Genomic DNA, 26,644 nt, shown 5'->3' on the forward strand with positions numbered 1-26,644 from the left:
GGAAGCAAAAATGTTAACACTTTATATGGCATTTTTTTGTTTCATTGTTTTAGTCAATTTACTTTAGTTACTTTCAAATGTTAAACAGAGTTTTTTAAAGATATAATTTGTGCTGCATTTAATCTGGATAATGTCTGTTTATATGGATTGCGAAGTAAAAATGAAAACCAAAAAAAATTTACTGGTTAATGGTTCTGAAATTTATTGTACAAATTTGCATCTCTTCTTCATTCTCTGTTCCTACAAGGAAAAGAGATATTTGTAAATTTTTCATAAAATAGTATTTATAATGTCTGCCTCAGCACCTAGCACCAGTTTGGTATTTAATGCTTGCTCCCTTTCCCTTCTTTTTCTCATTCTACCCTATCATTGTCTAACAAAAATAGCTCATTGGGTCAAGAGTCTACACTAATGAAAAGTAAATGGTAGAAATATTGTGACTTATGGGAGTGAGCTGTGACTTCAACTCTGGATACTTCCTAGCTTTATTATCTTGAACAAGTTATTTAGTACTGTTTCTTCATCTGTGGGGTAGAGAGGCAGTGCAGTGGACAACACTCTCTACCCTGGGCAAGTTACTCAACCCTTTTTGCCTTAATTTTCTTATCAGTAAAATGAGCTGCAGAAAGAAATGACCAAAAAAAAAAAAAAAGTAAAACTCTACTATCTGTGCCAAGAAAACCTCAAAAGGGATTAGACTGCTATTCCCCATCTGTAAAAAGATGATAATAGTATCTATATCTTAGGATTGTTGTGAGGATCAAATGAGATAATATAAAGTGCTTTAAAAATTGTTAAGTTCTGTGTATTTGTAAGTTGTGGATTAATAGCTTTTTTGCCTATTTTTGAAAGTATGTAAAAATTCAGTTGATACTGATCCAAGTTTGGTGGGGAGTTAGAGGGCCAAAAAGGTGATATAGCACAGAATAATACCTGGGAGGTTAGGGGGAAGAGTCCCAGGGAAGCTATTTTAAGCCAGGAGAGGGTTAATCTGTGTGGATCATTGCAGTGGTGTGTAGAAGAAAGGGTTCTTGGAGTTAGAAGCTCCAAGATCTCATCAGGAACATTTGCTAACTCCAACATGAGACTTTCCTTCTCATTTGTAAATTGGAGTTATTCATAACCAAACTATCTCCCTCCTAGAATTGCTATAAGGAAAGTACTTTTGTAACCATAAAGCTCTCTTAATGCCTGTGAGTTGCTACTACAGGAGGAGATGGATTGCAAACTATCACCCAAGGGGAGAACTAGAGATAAAGGAAAAAGGGAAGAGGTAAAGTTCTCAAAGGGCATATTGCAACAAAGGTGTTTTCAGATTCTAGACCAGGGAAGGTGCCTTGATTGTTAGAAGTCAAAAAATCAGAGGCAGCTGGGTGGCACAATGGATAGAGGACCTACCCTCGACACAGGAGGACCTGAATTCAGTCTGACTCAGACACTTAATAATTACTTAACTGTGTGACCTTGGGCAAGTCATTCAACCCCATTGCTTTGCAAAAATGAAAAAAAAGTGAAAAGATAGCTCAGGGTGGAGTCTGAAGGAGTAAGATTAAGTCAACATCATGTTATGACTGAAAGGATAACTATTTGCATACATTCTTAGGGTAGGAGTTCAGGAAATCAAAAATTCAAAATGAATAATGGGGGGGCAGCTAGGTGCCCCAGTGGATAGAACACTGGCCCTGGAGTCAGGACAACTTAAGTTCCAATCTGAACTCAAACACTTACATTTACCTAGCTCTTAGGGGCAGCTAGGTGGCGTAGTGGACAAAGCACCAGCCCTGGAGTCAGGAGTACCTGGGCTCAAATCTGGTCTCAGACACTTAATAATTACCTAGCTGTGTGGCCTTGGGCAAGCCACTTAACCCCATTTGCCTTGCAAAAACCTAAAGAAAAAAAGCCAATTACCTAGCTCTGTGACCTTGGGTAAATCACTTAATCCCCCCAAAACAACAACAAAAACCCAACAACAAAATGACTAAAAGATTATAGACTAGAATAATTCACAGAATTTAGAGTTAACCTTTTTAAAGAGTAAAAGTTTTATTTTTAAAGTTACCTAATCCAACCCCTTTATTTTATGAGATCCAGAGGATAGTCAAGAGGTCTAGTCAGGTAGATAATACAAGGGTTCTAGTCAGGTGAATAATACAATAGGTAAGTGATCTTATGCAAATTCCTTTACTTCTGAATCTTTCTCAGTTTTACAAGGGATGATAGTGACCTTAATATCTACTTCTCAAAGTTGTCATGAGGATTGATAATAGTTAATAACTTCTTGATAAATCTCATGATAATTTAATCTTTCAAAAATGAGAATTCTAGTTTGTATCTGATTTCTACTTACAGAGAAGATGGGGTAGAATCATGGGAATTGACCATATTGGAGCTCATATTAGAAATAGATAGAAAGAGAAAAACTGTGTTTAGTTTGACTTGCAACCCAGATTTTGTGTAATCAGAGTTCAAGGAGTTTGGGTGAAAATAAGTAATGTCTCATGGACTTAGGATGGGAGGTAGTCAAAAAATTTTGATGAGCCAAAATAAATCAATTCCAATGGGAAAGAAATAATAATAATAATAATAATAGAAAATAAAGGCTAAAATATATTGTTTATTATGTTGTAGACACTATGCTAAGGTTTACAATTATAATTTCATTTGATTCCCACAACATGCCTAGGAGATTGTTATCTCCATTTAATGGTTGAGGAAACTGAGGCAAACAGAGGTTAAATAACTTGCCCAGAGTCATATGGTTAGGAAGTGTCAGAGACTAAAATTGAACTCAGGTCTTCCTGACTCCATGCCACTAACTTTCTTAGCTTCATTTCTCACTTTTTGTAACTCACTTACATGGTATTTTGGAAGCCCTGTTCCCTTACCTGAACCGCAGTTCCACATTTCCATTTGGTGGCTGAACCACTCTACCTGACTGTCCACTGGTTCCTCAAAGACAGAACTTGTCTTTTCCCCTACTACCACACCTTACCTATTTTTATTAAATGGCAATTTATCCTCCCCGTCATCAAGGTAAGGGTCAATACTTCAGTCATCTTTGATTTTTCATTAAGAATATATTCAACTTGGGCGGCTAGGTGGTGCAGTGGATAGAGCACTAGCTCTGGAGTCAGGATTACCTGAGTTCAAATCTGGTCTCAGATACTAAATAATTACCTAGCTGTGTGGCCTTGAGCAAGCCACTTAACCCCATTGCCTTGCAAAAAAAAAAAAATCCTCTAAACAAAACAAAGAATTTATTCAACTCTTACTCTTTTTCTCTTCCTACATCTAGTCAGATGTGAAAATATAAAAACTATTTGCATAATATCTTTCAAATCTATCCCTTTCTGACCACTTATAATGCCATTGACCTAAGGACAGATACTACTTTTCAACATGAATTATTCCCTTAATCAATCTTGCTTTTAGTTTCTTCCTTCTCAAATCTATGCTTCACACAAAAGAATATTACTATGAGGAGATATCATCCTTCAACTCCTTTGAAGAAGTGATGAAGGGAAGGGAATAATCATTTAAATAACACTACCACGGTCAAACACTAAATTCTTTACAATTATTATCTCATTTGATCCTCACAATACTCCTGTAAGGTTAGAGCTATTATCCTGATTCTATTTTGCTATATTGTTAAGTTTTGCTGAATTTTTCCTCTTCCTCTTTTTCTTTTCTTTTTTTTTTTAATTCTTTGTTGCAAGGTGTAGTTCTCAGGGGTGAGGAAGAGAGAAGGAAATCTAAGTTATGAATCTAAGATATGAAAACAAAAGCTATCAAAACAAAATATGCCCTCATCCTTCTACACTTTCATTATTGAAGTTTTCATTTTCTTTTCAGGGTCATTTTATGTGCCATCTCATCCAGGATGCCTTCTTTGATTTCCTCAGCTAAAAGAAATATCTTTCCCTCACATTTCTTGTCTATGTCCCTTCTTTGCTCTTATCACATTTTCTATTGAATGGATTTGGGTATGAGTCTTGCCCTCTTCATTGGACTAGAAACTCCTTGAGGGAAGAACTTTGTTATTTTTTGGTTTGTTGTAAATCTTTTTATCCTTATTACCTTGTACATTTCCTTGCATAAAATAGACATGTAATAAAATTTGTTTTAACTCAAATTAGTAGAAGATTGCCCTAAAAAGAATATTTTTCGCTGCTAATAAAAGAAAATGAGTTAATTAGAAACATGATTACATTCAACACATGAAATTAAATTCACATAGAAAGGTGTGTGGGTAGCAATATAATTTATGTGGCAGGTATATTTTGAATGAATTTTTTGCAAATTATTTTTGTCTGGGAAACTATACAGAAAGAAAAAAGTGTAAAATATATAAAATAAAAAAGCATAAACAAACATTAATGGAACTAATTCTCTTAGTTCTCACTTCACTGAATAATTATACCTCTGGGCTAACATGAATAATTTATTAAGTAGCATGCAGTTTATATGTCGGCTACAATTTTGCATTCATTATATAATCACGTGAAATCATTTTAGGGCAAACTGTGGTTAGTAAGTGACTTCCATGTAAATGGCTTTCTCCTTCCAGCCCAAGGATAGTTTATTATGTGTCTCTTTGAGTTAACAAGAAGTTATCCAAAAAAATAAAGCATTTTTATTCTACTCTCCCATATAGTCTTTAATAATTCATTGATGTGCTGAAATTCCTAACTTCCTTTCAGGTTTGGAAGCTACTGGCAATCTATTAATACATACTGCTATTTAACCCAGTCAAACTTTTTTAAAGAATTTAAAGCCACATTCTAGATAAATGTAAAACTCATGTTTCAGCAAAAGTAGGAAAACTCAGCTTAAAATTTAAATTATTTTGAAAGCTTCAGGGTCTTGATGAAATTCTAATATTTTAAAAATTATTTGGTATTATTTCAGGCAGTGGAAGTAGGATAATTTTTCTACTAAGTACCAAAATAAATTTTAGCATTTATATACTATAAAAACTTTTCAAACCAAATCTATCTGTGTACTCCGAGAGAGAGAGAGAGAGAGAGAGAGAGAGAGAGAGAGAGAGATCTATCCCTTACTTTACCTTCTATCCTAGAAGAGTGTTTTATGGTCCCTGGAGAGTCAAGAGTATTCTGAGGTGGTCATGGAAACGAAAATGCAGAACCAGAGTGTGAACTGGACATGCAGTCACTTTACAGCACTAGCTCCCCTGGCTAGCTCTAAGCAAAAATACTTAAGTAGACAAAAATCTTTCTTTAACAAAAATAGTAAAAGTTGGTGGTAGGAGGTGGTGAGAGTACAGATAAAACAGGAATATGCTCTTGGTGGAGCTGTATAATATCATTCTGTGTAATCATTTGTAATTAACTGAAAAAAGTACATACAATGATTTGTAACCTTGCATTCAGGAATTCTATTCCTGGCTATGTAAACCAAGTAGCTCAATGTCAGAAAGAAAGAACCCAGATATACCAAAATATTCATAGCACAAATTTTTGTATTTATAAGAAAAACAACAGCAACAACAAAAATGACAAAAAACTAGAAGTGGAACAGATGTTCAGCAATTAGAGACTGGTTATACAAATGGTGGGGTATGAATGTAATGAAATATTACTAGACTATAAGGAGGAACAAATTCATATGTTTTTAGATATACATGGGAAGACTTGAAGTTGCAGTGAAACGAGCTCCTGAATTAAGATGAGGGGAGCTTGATTCAGATATAACATTTTCCACTTATGTAACATGTATTACCTTGGGCTAGTCACTTAACTTCCCAAGGCCTCAATTTCCTAATATGAAAAAAATGAGTTGATTGTACCATGTAGCTTCTCACACCTGCTACAAATCTGTGATCCAATGAAAGAAAAAGAACTCCAGTAATATTATGAAAGCAACACTAAAATTCAGCTGATCTCTGAACATTTGAGTAAATTGAATAATCTAGTAGATTAAACTACTGGAGTCAGAGATATCTGAGTTTGAATCTTGTATCAAACAATACCTTGTGTAACCCTGGAAAAGTCAATCTAAACTTTTTGACCTCAGATTTTCCTTTCCAGCTATAAACTTATGATTTCATAAGCATGTGAACTTCAATGACCAATTTTTATTCCCAGATTGGTTTGTGGGACATAATATTACTGAATGTTGCTCAGATCAGCTTAAAATGTAATTGGAAAACATTTAACAAAATAAATAAAAATACAGTAAAACATAGATGTGTTAATATGTGGTTTTCTAACTTATTAGCATTATTTACCATTTAGTGATCCTCATTTCTACTTGCATTTGACAGTTATGAGGTAAGACATCTCTCTCTCCTCAGAGACATGGAGAATCTGAGATTAAGAATGTTACCTAAATTGTCAGAAGAAGTCTTTTTGCAGGTAATTTTGCTTAACTGTTTTTTTTTTGTTACAAGACAAGGTATATTGAAAATGATTATGATTTAAAAAACAAAAACCAAACACAACAAAAACTTTTTACATGTATCTTTAAAATGCTTCACTCTAAGATGGAGGTTTAAGAAAATGGAAAAATGAGGATTATGCAAGAAAAAATATGAAAAGAGAATTAGCATTTTGGTTAAAAAAAGACACAAAGATATTGAAGAAAATAACAGTTTAAAACCAAATTGGTCAAATGGCAAAAAGAGGTACAAAAATTCAATGAAGAAAAGAACTCATCAAAAAATAGAATAGATCAAATGAAGAAAGGAGCACAAAATCTCAATCCTGGCCAGGTGGAAGCTGATGAATGCATGAGACTTCAAAAAAACAATAACACAAAGTCAAAAGAAAGAAATAATAGGAAAAAATGTGAAATATATTAGTGGAAAAAGCAACTGACCTGGAAAATAGATTAAGGAGAGGTAATTTAAGAATTATTGGACCAGGGGCAGCTAGGTGGCACAGTGGATAGAGCACTGGCCTTGGAATCAGGCATACCTGAATTCAAATCCAGCCTCAGACACTTAATAGTTACCTAGCTGGGTAGACTTGAGCAAACCACTTAACCCCGTTGCCTTGAAAAATCTAGAAAAAAAAAGAATTATCAGACCATCTGAAAACTAGGTTCAAAGAAAGAGTCTAGATTAGGGAAATTGGGTAGACTAATTGGTGGAGTTGGGAACACTGGTTCAACTATTCTGGAAAATAATTTGAATTATGCACAAAGGACTAAAAATTGTGCACTACTCTTTGACCAGAAATTCTACTAGTTCTGTACCTCCAGCATGATCAAAGAAATGCAAAACTACTCTCAATCTCTTTCTCTCTCTCTCTCTCTCTCTCTCTCTCTCTCTCTCTCTTTCTCTCTTTCTCTCTCTCTCCCTCCTCTCTCCTCTCCTCTCTTCTCTCTCCCTCTTTCTCTCTCTCTATATGTGTATATATATATAAAACATATAGATAAATATAGATATAAAATAAACAAAAATATTTATAGTAACTATTTGAGATGTCCATCAATTGCAGAATGAATGAATGAATGAGTTGTGGCATGTGATTGTTTTGGACTATTATAGTGCTGTAAGAAATAAGGCAGGAGTTCAGAAAAGCATGGGAAGACTACATAAACTTGTGCAAAATTAAATGAGAATAACTAGATCATTGTGTAAACTATACCAGCGATATTGTAATGATAATCAACTATGAAAGACTTATTACTCACATCAATATAATGATACAAGACAATTCCAAAGGACATGATAAAAAATGCTATTCCCCTCCAGATAGAGGAGAAATGATCTCTACAAATTGAAGTATAGTTTTTTCCACTTAATTTTTTTGTTTATTTTTGTCATAGGGTTAATATGTGATTATGTTTTCCTAGATTTCACATGATATATTGCTTACCTTCTCAGTGGATAAGAGAGGTAGATGAGAAAGAAATTTAGAAATTCTAAAAGAAAAAATAATGTTGGAAATAAATAAATAATGAAGAATATTTTTAAAAAGTTTAATATCCAATGTAAAAAAAAATTTAAAGTGCTCTTCTCTTTTTTGGGACCTTTTCAATTCCCCTGTCAAGTCAGCTGCTAGTGCCCCCTGCCACTCTTGACTGCTCAATAGACCAATAGCACATGAATCAGCAAAATATAGGAACAAAGAATACTAGTGATTCTTGACACCTCAATAAATGGGGGTCAAATTCTGGCCATGGCCCACTAGGTTTGTTATTCTCTCATCAAGCCATTTTATTTCTGAGTCTCAGTTTTCCTATCTGTATATAACTTGAGAATAAAAATAGTTGGAGCTCTATTATGGGATGTTTGGGAGGAATGTATCCTATGAACCTTAGTGATAAATATTATTATTGGTTTTTCCCTGACTTTTACCTAAGTATGGTAATATGTTTATATAAAACTTACAAAATGATTTTTTACAGTTTGTATTAGAATAAATATCATGTTTTAAAAATAAGATCTTTTTGAAGAAAAAATTTTATGCTGAAAAATAGTTAATTAAAATTTCAATATTATAATCTATTTGCTGGAAAAATTGTCATCCAGAATCACAGAATTTGAAAGGAGGTTAAGGTACCTTAGAAGCCTAAATTTTATCTAAAACAATCTCTACATATAAAAACAACAACAAGAACTACATCAACCTGACTCTGCTCAAAGACCTTCATTTAGGGGACTCTGACAACCTCCTGAGTTACTTTTGGACAGTGCTAATTTGGCTTCATGGGGTCAAACAGAAAAGTCTAATTGATCCTCCATATGACAACCCTTGAGTTACTTGAACACACTTATCCTTTCCCTTCTGAGGTCTTTTCTCCATGCCAAACTGATTCTTTATATGTCACTATCTTGTCGTCACCATCTCAGTTGACCTTTTTCAGGCACTCTCTATGTAATGGATAGACCTTGGAGTTAGGAGGAAAGGAATTCAAATCCAACCTTAGACACATGACTTTTCCTAGCTGGGTGACCTTGGGCAAGTCACTTAACTATGATTGCCTTGCATCCAGAGCCATCTCCGTTCATCCTGATTCATATCTGGCCACTGGACCCTAATGGCTCTGGAGGAGAATCAAACCCAGTTCACATGCTTGTCATGGAATCATCACCTTGATGTTGTGGTCTTCTTCAAAAGTGAAAGACAAACATTTATTGTCCTTAAATTTGTTTGCCGAGCACTCCCTTTGAAGTTATGAAGGCAGAGACAGAGTACATGGGAATTGTTTCTTCCCATTATGGAGGGGTCAGAATTTAATAAAAACTGGAAGGATGAAGCTATATTAATTGACACAGTGCATTCTTTTAAAAATCTATCCATAAGGGCAAAGAAAACAGAGATAAGGATGCATTTTTAACAAAGATTATTAAAATAAATTTTTTGCTGTCAACTCAAGATTGAATAAGTCTTTTTGGCCACCATATTATATTGCTGACACATAGATCTCTTTTTCAAAACTTCTGTCTAATTGTGCTTTCCCCCATTTTATGCTTGTGAAATTGATATTTTTGTATTCAACTGAGAGGCTTTGAAATTAGCTACACTGATTTTCATCTTTTTTAGATTCAGAGGCACCTTGGTAGTGCAGTGAAAGACAGAACATTGATAGATATATAGGCAGGTAGAGCATTCAAGAGCTGAGTTCATATTTGACTGCAAATATTTATTAGTTTTGGACAAATCTTAAGTTGTTTTATATAAATACTAGTTATTATTATTTTTATTCAGAATTTATACAAACATTTCTGAACTTCTAAGCAAATGTTATACACAAGCTTCACAGTACTTTCAATTAAAATAGATTCTTTTTAAATACAACATTGATTTTTATTATAAGTTCCTCAGAATACATCCCTCCTAAATAGATCACTTTGAAAGCAAAAAGTATTTATGCTGAAAAATAATTTCCTTACTAAAATCTACTTACTAAGAAAGCTCTTTGTTTTCACCTTTATTTTGCTTCAAATAAATATCTTATACATTTTAAATCATCTCTGCCCTCTCCATTTCAATCCATTTCATTATCCTCTTTTACTTAGTCTTTACACATTGTATCATCTTCACTACCACCAATGCATAGAGAAAGTATTTTTTGAAGCCAAGGATAATAGAATCAGGAGGTATTTCCCCCTATTCTGTGATCATGCAGCTACACAATAGACACAATAGATCTCCTGACAATATCTTTATATTTCCCCTGATCTGTGTGTGTGTGGGGGGGATCCTCTATATAAGTCTGTGGTCAGAATTTGTTCCTTAGGTTGGGATGGGAATAAGCCATATTAAGGTGTGTGGGGAGAATGGAAAGGAGCCTATATTTGGTAAAAAATATGGTACTCAGTTGGTTCCTTCCTTGTAATAGTTTTTATTAGGAAATACCACATGGAGGAGATTGAGGCTTTTGATATTTTATATCATTGGATCTAAGATACAGATTTTCTACTTGAAACCCTGAGTTCAAGTCACACCCTTGGTAAACTATGATAGTGTGATCTTGAACAAACTATTTAACCTAGTGTGCCAAGTAACTCTAAATTCATTAGGAAGCAGTTGTCTCCATTGAAATTGGCAGATGCCACATGAGTGCAATTTAGAGGGGTACCAATAGACTCTGGTGTCCCCCAAGCTAAAGGTTACCCTCCTTAGGAAGCAGTTCATCTGAACACTGCATCTTCATCCCCTATACCCCAATTCTGGTATTTGGACTGCCAGACATAGGCTCCTCATTTACTTTGAAAGTCTTTCAACAAGCCTCTAGATAATCACAGAGGGCCCCAGATACTAAGGACTAGCATAAAGTGGGGAGGGGGTTCTCTCTATGCTCTCATCCATAACCATCATCCCTGCAGCATCAAGCCTGGATTCATAGGGTTTGGTTCCCCTTTCCATTTGTGGGAAGGGATCAAGACTTCAGTAGTCATAGGAGTCTTAAAACTTAAAACCCATTATCAGGTTCCTTTCTCTTCTCCCAGAGCTCTCTTGCTCTCCAGAGACTAAAGTTATTCCTTCCTCCTGGTAAAAGAAAATAGGTATTTGAACTGAAAAGAAATTGCTAAGAAAATTCTTCTCGCCTACCTCCCAGATCTAATATTTCTCCCTCCTTCAAAATCTTCATTAGTCATTTTGGTGTTTATCAGAGTCATAGAGATAATCCTTTGATTGAATAAAGTGGCAATAACTTAGGGAAAAAAACAATAGAAGATTCTGAAAAATGTTTTGAAGATTTCCATTAAAACTCCTGCTTTTACTCACTCACCTATATTTTAACCACAGTCTAATTTCTTTGCATCCCATGGTCATGTCCTGATTTGCATGTCTGTTTTGGTTATCAGAGCTTTTGAAAGGCTGAAAATTGCCATCTTCTATTTATCTACAGCTGTACCTTCAGAGAAAGATGGTTAAGATGTTGCTCATCCCAGAAATTTTATTAACTGGAAGCAACTAAGCATGAGAGACCCCTGGAACAGTTTAAATGTCAAGAATAAGGTCAAAAGGCTATAAATCCTAACTTGTATATTTTTTTTTACTCTCTCTCAGTGGGCTCATGTCATTTTCACTCTCTTCTCAAAGCTCCCTTCCTTCACATGCACATCCATAGACATGCAAAGTGTTTCATAGTGAACATCTTTAAGTTATGACTTATAGCTGGTTAAATGGATATGTCTCAACATCAATAATTAACCTCAAATTATGGCTTTGATAGCAGCCCTGATTGTGACATCACCATTTTAGCTTGGAATTGGAAGGAATCTCAGAGACCACCTTTGTCCCATCCACACTTTTTTCAGATAAGTAGAGATATAGGAGGTTAATAAAGTGCCTTCTCGAAAATAACAAAAACAAAAAGAGAACTCAGTTCTTTTGTCTCAAGTTTAATGTGAAAGTCCAATACTCTCTTCATTGCACCTTCTTTACCACTCAGGTAGCAAGTCCCATTGTATGTATCCTGACAAGAAGAAGATTAAAGTGAATGGCAATTTATAATTAGATAACCATGAGAAAACATTTGGAACATTTAAAGACTTGCAAAGACACTTTCAGACTATGCAGCAGGCTTTTCATATTTTTGATGAATAAGATGAAGTAGTACCTATTGAAAATGGAGAAATTGAAATTAATTGTATCTCATTGCTTCTTGTATAAGAAGAGACTTCTTATTTTATATCAATTGTTGCATTCATTTCATTTGTAAAGCATCATTTAGTTGAATATAATTGAAATATTTCATACCTAAGACCATATTTCATGAAAAGAATATAATTGTGTGTAATCTTATTAATTTTTGCTAGTGAGAGATATAGTTGCTTTTTCTTCCCTTTCTTCTCAAGCCTTATTAGAATAGGTGTGTGTATGTGTGGCTGTGCTTTAAATTTTAAAGTATGCTATTTGGTTCTTAAGGTACATTCTTTGTTTTAAAAACTTTTCCTATGCATTTTCACCTTGATGGTATCTCCTCCTGCCCCACCAATTCAGGTTAACAAGTAATCTCATGCACACCAGCTAACTGTCTAATAAAATCTTCAAACAAAACTGAGATGACTTGTGTGGAACTGACTTTAAAAATGTTTGATGGAACATTACTTCAGTCTCTGAATACTTGTCAGATTGCATTTATTACAGCCACTTCCATTACCAAGACATTCATTTTGGTCCAGAGAGATCTCCTTTCTTCCTCCTTGCCTTTCCCTCTTTTGCTATGTAGCCATAGTTTTTGAGGTGTCATAGTCTGTCAATTATTCATTTTGACATTCTGACAGAGTATTGTAAGAACTGAAAAAGCTGAAATTTCTATCTAGTTTATTTTTAAATGATTTTGGAAAGATGCAAGACAACTTTAGGGAGTGGGTGGGTGACTCAGAATATATTATATGAAATAACTTCATAGTAATGCCACATTTTTAGCATCATACAAGGTTTAGGCTGATTATATCACTGAAGGGAAAATATAAATAAAATCCAGTTCTATATCTAGTGCATATAGTATTTATACTGATTGATACTTGTGTTACATAGTGATGCAATGAAAATAATTTATAATCATATAGTTTCATTTTGTTATTTAGTCATTTTCAGTCATGTCCAATTCTTTATAACCCCATTTGGAGTTTTCTGGCAGAGGTACTGGAGTGGTTTGTTATTTCCTTCTTCAGGTCAGGAAACTGAGGCAAACAAGATTGAGTGACTTGCCCAGAGTCATATAGCTAGTAAGTGTCTAACTCAGGTTGTCTTGATTTTAGGGTCAGCATTCTATCCACTGAATCACTAACTGCCTTTAAAAGCAAGTTCAGGGAGCAGCTAGGTGGCTCAATGTATCGATAGAGCATTGGCCCTGGAGTCAGGAGGACCCGACTTCAAATGTGACCTCAGATACTTAATAATTAATTACCTAGCTGTGTGACCTCGGGGGGCAAGTAACATAACCCCACTGCTTTACAACCAAACAAAAACAAAAACAAGAAAAGAGCAAGGTCAATGGGAAAAACTAAGTGAATATTTGAAGTAAAAATTTAAAAATAAAAAATATGGTTATACATTTCTCTACATTGACATTTAAAAAAGAAAAGGGAAGAGAAAAAAACTACTATGTTCCAAGATCTGGTCTAAGTACTTTTAGAAATAATATCTCATTTGATCATTATTTGGTAGGTGCTTTTGTTATCTCTATTTTACATTAAAATCCTCCTACTTAGAACTTGTATTTCACCTCTACTTTGGCTGCAGGCCCAAGGTCTATACACACATATGGCTGAGTTTATAAAACCTTTTTTCACATTTGGCAGGGATGAAAGGAAGAAGCTAGCGGGACTGGAACAACCTTGTTAAATGTGTAATGTCATTTTTAGAAAATAATCTTTCTTTTCCAGGCTCTTTGTGTCTCAGTGTGGTGTTAAGTTTACATTTAACTGAAGATATCCAAGGCATCATTGTGTAGGGATCACAGTAACTCCCCTAATATTTGCTAACTTAATTATTTTTTGTAACCTATCATATTATCTCAGTGAATTTTAGTATACAGAGTTAAGTTTTATTTCTTTATAAAGGTGTTTCAGCTCCTTTGGAGATTCTTAATTATGATTAAACTTTTTGTGTTCTGTATGATATTCTCTTGTGAAATCTGGTAGGCTTGCACTGTGAGATTGATCAATAGTAAAACTTCCCTGGAAATGATTACAATTAACGTTTATCAGAAGTATTTGGTGTAGTAGACTCATGGTAAGCATTACTGTTGGGGGGTCCTGGGTTCAGGTACCACTTCTATGTAACCTGGCCAGGTCACTTAACACTCAGGTGACTCTCTAAGACCTAAAGTTTCCAAAGCAGGTGTTGAATTGCATTGGTAGAGGAAGTTTTCTCATTATCATTTCCAATAAAATCCAGTCCTCCCTCACCAAAACAAAACAACAGCAAAACACCACAAAAATAAACACATTTATTATGAGACTATAGTAATGGTTGTATCTTTCATATGGCAGTCTCTCTCATGCTGAATGGAATGGATAAATGTTTCTTGTTAGACATGCAAAACCTGCAGTTTTTCATACTTTAATCAACTTTTTGAAAATATAATTGTTTACTGCTCTATATGTTTTATCAGAAGTAAAATACTCTTATAATGAGCTCACTTCACACTTCACACCTGTTTTGTTGTCATTTGTTTTCAAAGGGGCAACATTGAAATTGATTGTTAGTTCAAAAAACATTTTAGGAATAAAAAAATCTTATTTTATCCATAGGTAGGATATAATAAATAGAAAATTAGAATTCAATTATCATATAAAGATTTGTTATGCCAACAAGCAAGATTTTTTGTTCTTAAAAACTCACCCAAAACTGGCAAAAAAACTGATGCAAAGTTATCAAACTATGAATTTACACATTGATGCTGGTGCATCATATACCCATCCTCTAAGCTTCCTGGAGAAATCCATTAGAGCTATGCAAAGAGGAAAGGGAAGCACTAACTTGTTTATTACTAGCAGATATTCTTGGAGAGAGGGGGAATTTCTGCTAATAGGAAGTTCTAATTTTTCAGAATGAAAATTCATTCAAGAAAAGTTCTTTCTATATTTGTGCTGATGGAAATTATTTACATTATTGGGAATGATTGACACTATTTAAGTATTATTAAGATTGAAAGGAGGGGTCTTTATGTAGTAAATCAACTTGACACTCTGGTAATATTTTTATCTGCAGCTGACCAATAATTTGATAGACATGCTGGTTCATCTCACAATTCTTCACTATTGGCATACTTTGACATCAGTAATAAGATTCATTTTGATAATCACAAAGCACTGTAATTTTAGTATAAGTGAAAAAAGATGAGCTTTGTGATCATAGCCTAAAGTGTGTGCTGGGAAACTGTATATTCATATGCAATAAGGCTCTAGAATTATTTTAGTGGAAATTTAGGTGATGCCAAATTGCTTATTTTATCTAAATTTTACTGATTTTTAAAGTTATTTCTACTTTATTTCCCATCCCCCACTGAGACCCTACTTTTGTCAAAAAGAAAATATTTATGTAAAACAAAATATCAGTATCCCTCCAGTAATGTGACATCATGGAAGTAGTGGAAAGCATGAAGTACTTAGAATCAAGAAGGCCTAGATTTGAATTTTACACTTAGCACTCACTAGTTGTGCAATGGTGGGCATTCTTTTTGAACCTCAATTTCCTCTTCTCTAAAGTGGAGGGGTGATAAAAGCACTATGAGCAGGAAAGTATCTTTTATTATAAATTCTCTGGGACATTGATTGGTCAATATATTCAATCAGTCTGGCTTCCTTTAGTAGTTTTATATATATATGTATATATATATATATATATATATATATCCACCAGGTTCTGCTGACTTTTTATCAGTTCATACAGTTCTTCCTTTGTTTCTCTGAATTAATCATATTTGTCCTTTTTTATGTCCTCTATCATTATTTATTTGACTATTCTTCAATCTACAACTACTAATTTTATTTCTAGATTTTGCTACCATAAATAGTCCTGTTTATATGAGGGACTTTCTGTTATAGACCTGCCTGAGGTACATTACCAATACGAAGATTTCTGAGTTAAAAAATGTACATGTGTTTTCACCCTGGCTATTTATCTAAAAATAATTTTTTAGATAAAGAAAAAATTAGATTGATTGGAAGTCCCAATTTTTTCCCTATTAGTACTAATTTTAGTAACAATCAGTATTGATTGGTAATTGCCTCATTCATCCATTTCAACTTGGTTCATATTCTATGTATGTTAACTTCATTCTCTGACCTCTGCACACTAATAGCTCCTGTAATCTTCACCCTTCCCCTCTTCCAAGTTCTAGAAAAAGTAAAAACATGGAAACATAATAAAATCATCTCTGCAGTTTTTTATTGAAAAAATATCTTACTGCTTCCCTATGACTTCTCTTACCATCTGCAAATTTCCAAACCAAAATATCCCTACACAAATCTGCTTTGTGTGTTTTGTTCCCCTATTAGAAAGAGAAAAGGGACTGTCTTTGCTTTCAATTTATTCCCATTTCTCTGTGTAATACAGAGTAAGTTCTTAATAGACTCCCTTTTCCTTTCTTTCTCCCTTCCTTCCTTCCTTCCTTCCTTCCTTCCTTCCTTCCTTCCTTCCTTCTTCCTCTTACAGGGGTTTTGTATAGCTGAAAAACATGAAACACCATAAACATAGAAGAATCAAAAGGCTAGGTGACCCAAAGGACAATACAAAGACACTTTATATGTAGGGTGTAACAACTGACATCTACAATTTGTAAGCAATAAAGTACTGTAAAATAGATTATAGGCATCATGTGTGATAAAAAATAAGATGTATTAGTCATTGAGTAAGATTGAGGGGTAATCGATGGCAAGATCAAACACTGAACTGGTATCTGTGAAATATTAAAAGAATGGAAAGAAAGTCTATAGCTCATTGGGTACATCCTCCATGAAAGAGTTATTGATATACATGGACAAGAATCCAACAGGATAGGAATTTGTATAAAGGTTGGGACCCACACCAGTGTAAGAAACAATTAGATTTGGGGGCAGCTAGATGATGCAGTGGATAGAGCACCGGCCTTGGAGTCAGGAGTACCTGGATTCAAATCCGACCTCAGACACTTAAAAATTACCTAGCCGTGTGGCCTTGGGCAAGCCACTTAACCCCATTGTCTTGAAAAATCTAAAAAAAATATAGATTTAAGGACATCCAAGAAATACTAAGTAAAGGGGATCCTTTTAACTGTTATAAGGGTCACATATAGGGTATGTATTTACACATTCATATTTGTAAACATCTTTACATAAACATAATGTAGATCTATATATTGTGCTTGTAATCTAATTATTTTTCATGAGAAAGCCTCCTAAATTTGGCAGACTCTATTCATATGTTTCATCAGTGCAAACTGAAAAATGAAAAAGAGAAATCTATAAACTACTGGCTCTTTTCCTTATGAATAACCATAATTAACATTACTTAAGAATGCTAACCTTGAGAATGTAGTCAGTCAATCCATAAAGATTATATATAGTGCCTTCAATGTGTCAGAGACTGCAACAACAAAAGTCAAACACTGTCCCTACTCACAAGGTGCTCTCAATCTAATTCACAAGGTACTCTTAATCTAACAGAGGAGACAACTTGCAAAAATTTATGCATGAAGAACATTTATAGGATACATTTTTATAAAATTGAGGGGGATCAGAAAAAGGTTCTGATTAGAAGTTCAGATTTTTAACTAGAATTGAGGGAAACCAAGGAGGCCAGGAGGTGAAGATAAAGAGGGAAATATATAAGGTGAACATCAAAGATTAAATAAACCCTAGGTCTAAAATGAAATTTGGAAGATTCTAAGTCTTGGCTTCCTTAAAGATATTTTGCAAACACCTTATAAACTATTTTCCTCTGATTATTTTATAGAATACAAGAATTTTCACCTTAGTAACAGGATTTAAATCAATGAGTGTATTGAATTCAGTCTGTCTAGATATACAACAGAATTAGTGAAAAATGTCACTCTTAAATCTTGGGATTATTTAAGTAATTTCTATAGTTGGCCTCTCTTGGCATATCGTTAATTTCACTGCCAAAACTAAAACAAGTGAGGAAAGACAATAGTCCTTAAGGGACATATGAATGTCCCTCCAACAATTGAAAAAGCAATTCTAAAAATAATTTAATGTACTCAGGGCTTGGAGGGAATGGCTCATCTTTCCATCTTAAAGCAATTTTAAGTTTGAACATCCAAAACAGTAAAACCCTCACCCTCTATTATATTTGAGTTATTAAACTTTAAAAGTTCAATATTGCCTAAAGTCACTATTCCTCTTCCTCTATTTAATGTAAACAATGGTACCCTGAAATAATGAATTACTGTCTTCACTCAGGCTATAACAAGAAAATAATTTTGAAATAGATTCTGGTGGAAGACAAAACTTTTTTTTAAAGCAATTCAACTATAAAAATTGATTACACATGTGTAGAATTATGATTAATATTATAATTGTTGTTATTATTCGAGTATTAGAGTAATTCCCACTTCCCTTACCCTGCAAACACACACACACACACACACACATACACACACACACACACACAGCTGTTCTTTAGTTCCAGGTGCAAGTATAATAATATGTATAATATACAATAATAACTGACATTTTTATGCCACTATAAAATTTGTATAGATATATATATATATAATTATATATAGCATCTTTCTTAATATTTGCATGTGCAGTATTAGAAGCATTACTGACTTTAGAGTCAAAGGATTTGGAGTTCAAAACTGCCTTTTTCACTTATTTTCTTGGTGACCTTGGACTAATCACTTGACTTCAGTTTTGTCATTTTAGAATGAAGGAATTGGACTAGGTGGCTTATCTCTTTAAATTTGTGATCTTAGAACAGCCCTAGGAGATAGGTGTTATTATCCCTAATTGTACATGAGGCTTAAGGATGTTAAGTGGCATACCTTGGGTGTCATATCTAAGGAGTATCAGAGGTGGGATCTGAACCAGGTCATTCTAATTAGGTTCGTCTCCCTACCAATTACAATGTCTTTTCTTAACCTAAATAAGAATAAAGAAAGGAGAAGTTTAGCAATGAGGTCGCTAAAGAATCAGAAAATGAAATCATGGTCCTCTACAGTTAGAATATTATCATCTTACCTGACCCTCTTAGCAAAACGACTATGTTCAAAGAAAACTATAAATCTTGTCTAGTACATTTCTCTATGTCTGGGACTTTAAATCACAGACAGGGACTATAATTTTATTTTTCCCTCTGATGTCATAATCTACACTGAATTCCAAATGATCCAAGATGTTCCAAGATTCCTACTTCCAGGGATGGATTAAAAGGCAACTGGCCCTAAATGTCCCCCCCCCACCTCAAACTTGGAAACTGAATTTAAGTCTTCTTCCCCCCAGATAAATCATGCTGCTCTGATTAATGACACTGGCTGGAGTGCAGAGAAACAGGATGAAATGTATGGAATTAAGTGAAATGAATATTTTGAGATCTCTTAAAGGGTAAAAACATCTCTGAAAGTATTTTTTTAAGAAATCAATGGAGAATGCTAAATTCCAGTAAAGTTTATTTTGTTTTTACAACTAGAATGAAAAAAAAAAAAAGGAGAATCAATTCATTTGTAGCTCCAGAAACATGTTGACCTATAATCTCAATTTGATTTCTGGGTGAACATCTATCTTTTCCAAAATATGTGAAGTAGTGGCTTTAAAGCAAATTCCAATGTATCAAAACCTATTGTGCTTTTGTGTGTTTTGTTTGTGTGTGCACGCGCACGTGTGTGTGTGTGTGTGTGTGTGTATGTGTGTGTGTGTGTGTGTGTGTGTGTGTTTCAGAAGGAAAATTCCCACCCAGATGGAGAGCATCTTCCATGATGTAGAGGTCCAGGAGTATGGAGAAGAAGTTTGTTCAAGGACATACAACCAGTGTTAAGTCAGAGTAGACCTAGGGCTAGGTCTTCCTGACTCTAAGAGCAGCCCTCTTTTCATCATGATGCATGTGCCTTTTTGCGCTAAATTCAAAAGTATCCAATAATATCCAGTGCAATTTGATTTCCTTTTATTTGAAGCAATCATACTTCAATGACTTGCCAAGGTCATACAGCCAGCAAGTGTCTGAGGTCACATTTGAACTCAAAGCCTCCTCACTCCAGGCTATACTACCTAAATGCCCCAACATGCAAATTTTGAAATATGCTAAAATATGGATTAAACTAAAGACAGAAACTCTAATTCAGTTGTTATATAATTCCTCTATCAGCATTGCCTACTGAACATGATAAAAATAACCAATGCAAAGAAATTAAAATATTTGCATTTGTATAATGTTCAGAAAATGCAATTCTGATATAACTGATTTAAATTATGCCTTCTCTTAATTGATTAGACTGTTTTCTCTCCTTCGTGGAATACTTTAGAACAATTTTCCAAAAGTACATTTTGTTTTAACACTTTATCATGATTGCCTTTGTCAGATGCTGTATTCTTTAGAGTAAGCCTCACAGAAATCCTTGGTATGAAAATAGCCCACTAGTAAAAAAAAAAAAAAACAACAAATTCTTTGGAGCCACTTATTCTGGTCTTTATACTTCTATTATGAAGAATCATATTCATATACCTGGAATGAGTCAGTTTTTCGAGTTACTTTACAAATAATCACAGAAACAACAGAGAGGAGGATAACATACCTAAGTGAAATGAAGATGCTTTAAAAAGTAAAGGATAAGGGCATAGAGCACCTGCCCTGGAGTCAGTAGTACCTGAGTTCAAATCCTACCTCAGAAAGTTAATAATTATCTAGCTGTGTGGCCTTGGACAAGCCATTTAACCCTATTTGCCTTGCAAAAAATAATCTAAAAAAAAATAAAGGATCGTGTGAATGGAGTGGATTACCTTGAGAAGTACTGAGATTTGGAGGTTTTCTTCACTGTTCTTTCAGACTTGTCCTCTGCTCTCTCTTCATTTCACACACCTTAGATGAATCCCTTATCACCCTCACCCCAGGTTACTATAGTGATCATCTAGTTGATTTTTCCCCTCTCCAAAGATCTCTTCCAGAATGAAGGACAAACAAGAACAAATATTGAAATGCCTCCCCTTGATCATGCATTGTGTTAAGGGGCCTAGAGATTAAAAAAAAAAAAGACAGAGAGAGAGACAAATTACAGGCCCTGTTCTTAAAGATTTTGAAATCTTATGGATCTACAAAGCTAAAAGTGAGTTAATAAGGTGATCTTCCTAAAACATGGATCTAACCCTGTCATCTCCTTGCTTTACTTCTGTGGTTCCCTATTCCCTTTGAGTCAAGTGTGAATTTCTCTGTTTGGCCTTTAAAGTTTTCACAAACTGTCTTTAAACAGGACAAAGCCAAGACCTGTATTTCTGCTGGTATTCCTAGGTGAGTCAGGGCCTACCAACATAGGGATGCACTCTTATCAGTGTGATTGCAACTCTACGTTCTGTTCAGTAGCCTAAGAATAGGAGCAGAGGAGACAAAAGGGAAGAATATCCAGACCTGGGATATGGTAACAGCTAACAGCAACAGGACAAATCGTCAAGGAATTTCAGAGTCATAGGGCAGTGTAAAAGTAAAATGCCCAACTATAGGTCTGAGATTGGAGAGAAAAGAATTTAAGTAGGAATAATGACCTGAGAAACAACTGAAGATGGAGGAATTGGATAAATTTAGATTAGGTAAAGCATAGGGAGAGATGGAAAGAAAGAAGATTACGGTCAAATAGAAGAATGGTGATTTCTAATTAAGTCTATGAATCACTTGAAGATAATGGTGAAATCCAATGTGGAACCATTCCTATGTATAATGGAGATCACAGTGAGTTTAAGGAGTGAGGAATTGGAAGGTTAGTGAATTTAAGGCATGTCGATGTGAACACTGAAGTTTTCTATTAAAATACTGGGAGTTGGGAAAGAAAGAAGTCAGGTGTTCTACTCTTCCCCTATGTATGCAGTATCTTAAAAGGACAGAGCCAGCAATCAAATTATCTAGCTGCTCATTTTTATACTGTCATGCACACAAAGCCAGTTTGAATTCTTTCCTTCACTTTATGCCATTTCCACATAACTATGGATAATTTAAAGAATGCATTCTGATAAATTCAGAGATAATAGTTAGCTATCCCATTTGATTTCAGTTTCTAAAACCATGGACAATTATTTTTGTTCAATTTGAAGCTGCGTGAGAAAAGTGACTCATTTTTGGAAACTGTTTGGTATATTCATTTTATTAACTGTGTATGTGTAATATACCCCTAGTAGAATATGAGACAGTTAGTGGTTCAGTGGTAGAATGGCAGACAACTCATCTTCCTAATTAGACACTCACTAGCTTTGTGTCTCTGAGCAAGTCACTTGACCCTGTTTACCTGTTTCCTCATCTGTAAAATTACCTGGAAAATGGGAAATGACAGATTACTCTAGTACCTCTACAAAGAAAACCCTAAATGAGTTCCTGAAAATTTGAACAAGACTGAAAATGACCGAAAAGTAGAATATAAGTTCTTTGAGAACAGAAATGATTTCATTTTTTCTGTCATGTTCCCAAGACTTTACACAGTACTTAATAAATGTTTAATAAATTGAACTGGCTAAGATGGAAATAAAAGAGGTGAACAAAAAAAAATGGGATATTTAGTTAAAGGGTCTCTGTGTTAGTTGAAGGAATTTGAGGCTGACATTTAGAGGGATTTAGTTCAGTAAATTAGAATAAACCATACCAGACTAATCTTACCTTCTTTTTTCTTTCTTTTTACATGTTTTTTTTTTATTCCATTAGATCAGAGGACTTTGGGGGGGGATAGTAAGCAGATATTAGCATAGTACTTGGAGAATAGTCTTATTTCTTTTTTGACAAAATCATGTAGAGATAAAGAACTGAGAAAATGTATTTTGGTAGATTCAGATCTATTTGATGAACTAGACTTAATGGTGTTCATTAATGTAACAGATCAGTCTAAAGCATTCTGTAATGTGTAAAGCAAGTTTCTGTTTGTGATCCTATATTCTTAAACATGTATAATGTTCAACTGTGGCCATGTGGCATGAATCCCTCACCCATTTTTGCATTGGCTTATTTATCCCAATATAGTCTCACACTGACAGTTCTCATTTCCCAGAGAAGGATCATGACCATGAGACTACACTTAACTTCTTTCACAGTCCTAAGGACACTTTATTGTGGAGATGTACTCCTTCTGTGTACCACCATAGATCTTGATTTCCCACTAGTACACTTTGATTTAGATAATCCAAGCCACTCAAAATTATGACCAATTAAATCTTTAACTTAATAACTTACTTAGCAGTAAGCAAAAACAATAATAATATCTGATACTCATAAGGTAAAATCAATTAATATGTCATGAACTACAAATAAACCTGGGTCACATTTTCCAGGCAGTGTATTTAGTTTCTGTCTGGAAAAATAGATAAAAGGCTCACTGTTTTAAGTTCATGTCTAGCTTCAGAAACAAACTAGCTGTTTGACTCTGGGAAAGTCAAATAATTCTATTTGTCTCAGTTTTCTTACCTATAAAAATGAAATGGAGGAGAAAATGAAAACAAGATTCCCATGAGCCTAGACAAGAACAAAACTCTTAAGACTGAAAACTTCAGAGTCCCTTTCTGATTCAAGAATTTCCCATGAAAGATGCTTGACAATCCCAGCTTTGCTGTTGAACCCAGGCTTCCATATTTAAGTTGAGCTGATTCACTGGGCATGATATCCCAGACTAACCAGATTATCAGCTGAATAACTTCTCTAATTCTCTGAATTAAAAGTATTCCTCAGTTTGACAGAAATTACTCTATATTTAATGACCATCACTTCCAAGTTTAACGTTTGCCAAAGTTTTTAGCAGAAACAGAAGTATGTCTTTTTGAGAAAAGGTCATGATATACTTTATTGTTGACAAGTTTCCCCATCCCACTTTCTTTGAAGGATTCTTTTTCCTTGACTCCCAGCACAACAGATAGAACTTTATAAAAGTTGTCTTTGTCTTCTTTTCTGAAGAATATCAAAATACAAAACAATATGTTCTTTTAACTCCTTATTCGTCTAAATAGGAAATCATCATAGAGAACATAGAATAGTATTTATCTTCCTTTTTCATCTTATCATTAGAGAGCACTCAAGATTCCCAGTAGGGCAGCCAGGTGAGTAAGATTCAGTTTCCTGAGTTCAGTATAGCCTCAGACACTTACTAATTGTGTGACTTTAAGCAAGTCATTTAACCTTGTTTGTCTGTAGCTGAAGAAGAAAATGACAAGTATATTTTTCAAGAAAACCCCAAATGGGGTCGTGAAGAGCAACATCAGCTGGAGTGACTTACCAATCTCCCCATGTCTCTCATTAGAGAGCACCATGGTGTCTTTTTTTAACAGTTTTGGGAAATCTGCACTTTTACCTCTACTTTCATCTTTACTTTGTGTCTTCTTTAATAATAACTCTTTTTTTGCATAGTAACAAAAATCTCATCTTCTGTTATGATTGAATAAAAGTTCTTGTGCCTATATTTCCCTAGTAATTGAGCTAAAATTTCTCCATTTCTTCATACCCAAATATATGTTTATATGTATATATGTATGTATATGTATTTGTATATATATATATATATATATAGAGAGAGAGAGAGAGAGAGAGAGAAAGAAAGAGAGATATTATTGACAAATATTTTCCATTCACTTTAGTATTCTGCAATTTATCATGTTCCATATGTCTTAGAATTCTGAGTTAGGTTTGACTTCAACAATTCTCTTAGAATTCTGTGCAGGTCTATACCCTCAAACAAGTGAGCTGTTGATGCAGACTTAACTCAGGAGCTGCTTTTCTCAGAAGCAGGCTTATTCTGCAGACAAGTGAAATGACAAGGCTTAAGAGTTCCACATAGGAGGATCAGAAATCTTGGATGACTTGTGGATCTTCATTGTTCCAGGGTATTACTCATATATATGAAAACACAGATCCACTGAAGTATCAAAGAAAGCCATGTGGAATATGGAATAAATTTCTTCTATTTGGCTATGAAAGGTAGACTGAGAAGAACTGGCTGTATAAAATACAGAATGTTATATTTTGACCTAATTAAGAAAAACTTTCTTGAGGGATACAGAATTCCCCTTCCTTACAGATCTTTGTCATTTGTAAAATGAAGATAATTGTAAATGTATGGTATTTGTGATCAAAATGCTTAGCCAGTTGAAAAACCTCTATAGAAATGGCTATTAATTCATTGAATTTTAGAAGATAGTTACCTAAACTACTTTATGGTAATTGTGTAATTATTACCTAACCCAGGTGGCAAAAACTCCAGAAGTGGCTAGCATGATAAAAAAATTTGAAGGCCATTTGCCAACATTACCAAATGTTTGCTTGTTTAGAAAGCTTCTGCTGATAGTATTATTTCTTTCCTCAAAGTTATATATGTCAGAATTATTTTCCCTGATTAAGCCTAAGAGAAAATTTGATTGTAAAAGTAAGATTTAAAAAATTCAGCAATTTAACCATGAGATAAATGCACATCTTCATGTGTATTAACACATATTTATTTTTATTTTTATTTCTATTTATTTTAGGGTTTTGCAAAGCAATGGGGTTAAGTAGCTTGCCCAAGGCCACACAGCTAGGTAGTTATTAAGTGTCTGAGACCAGATTTGAACTCAGGCACTCCTGACTCCAGGGCCAGTGCTCTATCCACCTGCCACCTAGCTGCCCTGTATTAACGTGTGTGTGTGTGTGTGTGTGTGTGTGTGTGTGTGTGTGAGAGAGAGAGAGAGAGAGAGAGAGAGAGAGAGAGAGAGAGAGATAGAGAGAGAGAGAGAGAGAGAGAGAGACAAAACCCCTGGAATTTGAATTTAAACTTGTCAGGAATTTCTTTATCATTATTTTTATATAAGTACATAAGTATATAAGTTTTTATCATTTATCCAAAAGAATGTACTCATTGTAGTTTTTGACCTAAACTACTTAATCTTGTCATTGTAACTGGTCTACATTTCCTAACTCTAAGATATTTAAATGTATTTTTTTAATGAAGTCCATGTGAGAATTATTTTTAGATTCACTTTCAGTAGAAAATTCTCTGGGGCATCTAGAGGGTACAATGGATAGAGTTACTGGGCCTGGAGTCAAAAAAGATTTACTTCCCTGGATTCAAAAATGACCTCAAATACTTGGTAGCTGTATAACTATAAGAAAGTCACTTAATCTTATTTACCTCAGCTGCTCCTCTGTAAAATAATTTGGAGAAGGAAATGTCAAAACCACCATAGCATCTTTGTCAAGAAAACTTCAAATGGAATTATGAAGAGTCAGATATAACAGAAATAACTGAACAACAACATGGAAATTCTAATTTAATTTGGAAATTTTACAGGTCATTCTTCCCATTTTCTCAGCTATCTAACTATGAAATATAATACTTGAAACATAACATATTGTGAATCTGAAATATAGTATGAATCAGTGCAACCATTCATTTATCCTACAAATTAAAGAATTGTGAGTTGGACTTTATTTCATAGGTTTATATATAGTATGTTTTACTATAAGTTATTGACAAGACATTAAAACTTTTGAAATCTTATTGAATCAAAATGTCTTTGGAAACAGAAACAAAGGAGTTTGGGTCACCAAAATGTGGAAGTATG

At 34.2% G+C, this 26,644-nt stretch overlaps 1 protein-coding gene and 1 long non-coding RNA gene across 2 annotated transcripts in view; both read left to right on the forward strand.

The window, feature by feature from the left end:
• LOC141502237 (uncharacterized) overlaps positions 1-25,804 on the forward strand; it is a 132,706-nt gene extending 106,902 nt beyond the window's left edge. Inside the window, exon 2 of the long non-coding RNA XR_012472472.1 lies at positions 1-25,804. This exon is cut by the window's left edge and continues 77,140 nt beyond it. This is a non-coding gene — a long non-coding RNA (uncharacterized LOC141502237).
• The window catches only part of PTPRM (protein tyrosine phosphatase receptor type M), a 1,090,562-nt gene that overhangs the window by 130,873 nt on the left and 933,045 nt on the right, over positions 1-26,644 (forward strand). The gene's annotated exons all lie outside the window — the stretch shown is intronic.

This window comes from Macrotis lagotis, chromosome X, assembly GCF_037893015.1.
Source record: "Macrotis lagotis isolate mMagLag1 chromosome X, bilby.v1.9.chrom.fasta, whole genome shotgun sequence".
In the NCBI taxonomy this organism is placed as follows: domain Eukaryota; kingdom Metazoa; phylum Chordata; class Mammalia; order Peramelemorphia; family Peramelidae; genus Macrotis; species Macrotis lagotis.